The sequence below is a fragment of the Carica papaya genome, chromosome 6, assembly GCF_054855325.1.
Source record: "Carica papaya isolate Zhongbai chromosome 6, ASM5485532v1, whole genome shotgun sequence".
In the NCBI taxonomy this organism is placed as follows: domain Eukaryota; kingdom Viridiplantae; phylum Streptophyta; class Magnoliopsida; order Brassicales; family Caricaceae; genus Carica; species Carica papaya.
The window spans coordinates 15,466,223-15,470,005 of NC_142314.1; the positions used below are offsets into that span (position 1 = coordinate 15,466,223).

General features: G+C 36.9%; 1 long non-coding RNA gene across 1 annotated transcript; it reads right to left on the minus strand.

The window, feature by feature from the left end:
• Window positions 1–355: 355 nt before the first annotated feature.
• LOC148253335 (uncharacterized) lies at window positions 356–2,178 on the minus strand. The gene is made up of 2 exons (XR_015821845.1): window positions 1,128–2,178; window positions 356–978 (listed from the first exon to the last, which is right to left on the minus strand). It is a non-coding gene; the product is annotated as an uncharacterized LOC148253335 (long non-coding RNA).
• Window positions 2,179–3,783: the final 1,605 nt, after the last annotated feature.

Here is a 3,783-nt window from a genome sequence, read left to right on the forward strand (position 1 = left end):
TAAAATCCTTAATCTTTGAGTTTTTAAAAACATGCTTTGTTTTCAAAAATGTGCAAGTGAGGTTTTGGAATGGCCATTAGAGGTACTTATAATATCCTTAACAATTAACACTCTGTTTACATAAATTTTAGTGATGGTTAATTAATATATAATATTAACAGTAATTAAATGACAATGACATAGAATAAAAATAACAAAAAAATTTTATGTTTGGATGATTGTATATTAATATATGTTAATGACATATTTTTGTTTGAATTATAAAATAGTATGATTGTATTTTCAATCAAATTATTAATTCATCACTACTTATTTATGTAATAATAAGTAATATATAAGAAACATATAATAAAAATAAATAAATTATTTACTTATATAATTATATTTGTATTAAAATAAATAATTATTACAAATTAAATTTTTATATTTAATAAAATAAATAATAAATTATGAAAATAAAAATAAAATAAAATATATTATATAAAAATATAAAAAAAAAGTAACATGTCATTTACATACCACCGATTCGGTAATTTTAAAATTTATTCAAAATTTATCAGTCCGATACCGTTTGTTACTATTGAAAGTTGAAACAAATATAATTTTTTCACAACCGTGAAATAATATATATTAAAATCGTATTATTTACTATTATCAAAAAAGAATATAAGACTTCAATGCTCGCTTTACCATCCTTTAATGTGCTTTTTCCCAATTCTACTTTAATGTGCTTTTTCCCAATTCTACTTTGCGTATGCCAAACTATACATAGCTTTAATAAAATTTTCTATGAATGAAATTAAATCTTAGTTACTAAATATTTTAATTTAATAAAATCCTAACTAATTAAAATAATGACTTAATTTATACTAAGGGGCGTTAAAAGGTTAATCTGGGGGAACTACCTTGAACAGGTTCGAGATTCCCGAAGGAACGCATCCCGGTTCACTACGGGGATGTTTGTAGTAGATTTTGAACCTGCACAAAACAACTAAAACCGGTTAGTGGCTAAAACTAGTCTAACACAACTGGTGAACCAGTTTAATAGAACTAGTTTTGGGATCAGTTCAGACTGGTCAGATCGGTTTGGACCGGTCAAACCACATGGAATAGAGAGAACTTATTACTGGTCTGTCAGAGGGGGCACATGGGTGGCCTCCGGTTGGTCTTCCCTTCGTTTTCATTCATGGCTGTCCATGAACTGTGTCCAAGCCGCTCAAATCAGCCTCACAAAAATCTCCCAACGTGGTGGCGGGTTGCCATATACGCAAGAAAAACACCGAATCCCACGGTTCCGGCCTTGTCGCTCAGATAACCTCCAAACGAAGTGGCAGAATGCCACATGCGTCCGGAGCTTGCGGATTCTGTAGACCTGCCCTCTAGTGGCTGCGACACTGCTGCCTGCAACAGCGTGCGCACCACCTCCCACTCTCTCCTCCCGTGCTCGCGGCCATGGCCGTTCGTGCACGACTTCCCCTCTTCCTGCGGCCCAAGCTGCTCGCGGGCACACTCCTCTTCTCCTTCTTTTCCTCTTCCCCGCTCCCTTTTTTCTTTCCTTCTTCCTTCATTTCTTTTCTTCTTTTCCCTTGGCTCACCTTCTTCTCTTGCTCACCCCGCTTCCCTCTCTTCTCTGTTGGCCTTCCTCCTCATTCTCTCATTCTTCTCCTCTTTGGCTTCTGGAACGACCGTGAGCCCCTCTTCCCTTCTTTCTTCTCATCTCCTTACCGCTTCTTCCTCCTCGTGCATGCAGCCACCGCCGCATGCAGCACCCTCTCATCCTTCGCATGCGACCGAACCCTTCTCTCTTTCATTCTCTTCTCTCTTCTTCTTTCTACTCCGGTCGCGGCACCACTCGCTCACGGTTTCTTCTTCTTCGGCAGGATCACCAATGGCAATCCCTCCCTCCCTCGGGCTTGCGATGGCCGTCGCGAGATACCCTCTCCGGTGGAGATCGCGCAAGGGCGATCTCCACTTCTCTTCCCCCATGCCGGCACTAGCCGCCTAAATGAAGGAAAACATTAATCAGGTTTCCCTTAAAAGCTCTTCCTTCTGGCCGTTAGATCTCCACGGTGAGATCTGGGACGTTCGATTAAGGCAGGGGCAATTTCGTCTTTTTACCCCTCATATCATGGCCACACAATTTAGGATTTTATTAAGGGCAAAAGGGTCTTTTTGCGCCTTTAAGATCTCACACGATTTGGCGTTCGTTTGAATTTCAAGTAAGAATAGATCTAGGCGGTCTGATCGAATTGGGCGGGAAATAATATGAGCTGTTGGATCGTGATCTACATAAAAGCGAATCCTCGCCGCACGATTGTGATACACGCGGACCGTTGGATCGCGATCCGCGTGAGGTGGTTCCCTAGCCATCGGATCGGCTCGCCCAGACGTGATAATGGTCGTTTATCAGAAACACAAAGAGAAGGATTCGTGGCCACAGGATCAAATACTCCTCTGTACATGCAGATCGTTGGATCTACATCACGCAGATCGCCACAAGGGCAGCCATGGGTGCGTAGGCTTGCCCTCGTGTCCGCCGCACGACATTAGGCTGTTGGCCGCGTTACCACATCACCTGCTGATGTGGCCGAACTTCCTAAAATTGCAAAAAGCACCAGTTTTCTGTATTTTTGTTCAATTAGGTCATCGGATCCTGTTTTGGGCCCAAACAACTTCCAATATTTCCGATAATTCGCACATAGGTTCCTAAATTCTTATTTAATCTAATTTTTGGCTTAAATATTATTTGTAATTATCCTGATATTTATTTTAATTATTTATTTTTATATTTACTTAATTTAATGTCCCTTAATCTGTTTTAAATTAATTGTATAATGTTCTCTCTTATTTAATATATTAATTTTCAGTTTCTCCTAATATTTCTAACTTAATTTATTAATTTACTACTTCTAGCCTATACTAAAAATCTCATTTGAATTTATTTCACGAATTAAGAGTTTAATTAATTTTAAATTCCCTTTTTAATTTATTTTTTTATGAAACTCGGACTTCGATTTTTGCTGGGGTATTACAAAGGGGACCTTTTATTAGGTTGGTGTGTAACACAATCACAGAATGTTCATGCGAGTGTAATTTACAGTGTCACAAGTGGCAATGTAAATTTGCCCACAGCCAAAATAGGAATCTAAGAGGAGGATCACTGAACTTAATAAGTATGCTTGCATGCAGTAAATGTCTATTAGAGAGTGGCGTTTCTCATAGATTTGTCATACGAAGGTCTTCTATAAAGCATGAAGTAGAACGTGTTACAAAAAAATTGATCAATACCATTTACATTCCTATATTTAATTGATCATGTCTTTTGAAACTAATATAGCAACATTAGTTTGATGAAAAATCAAATAAAATTTTAATAAAGCCAAAGACATAAAAGTCTAACTCTTAAATATGTAATCTAGAATTCAACAAACTATATAATATAGAATTCAACTATTCAACCTTTGAAAAAACAACTAGGATAGCTAGTTTTTATGCACCGAAGTTAAGTTCTCATCTTGACGATCTTAAAGATATACTCTCCACTATTAACATCAAACACTCAAAATTTTGCACCTATAGTATTAGTAACTAAAAATCAACCTATGTCTTTAAAGTAAGAAGCACACCTTAATGCTAATGGGATTAACCATTTTTCGATTAAACTGTGCATTCTTTAAAAAGCTTTTGTTCAAAGCATATGAGCAAATGAAATCTAGCTAATGTTACCACGTTGGTTTTTACAAAGTACTAATGGCTAATTTGAGTTTCAAATTTAACCACTTT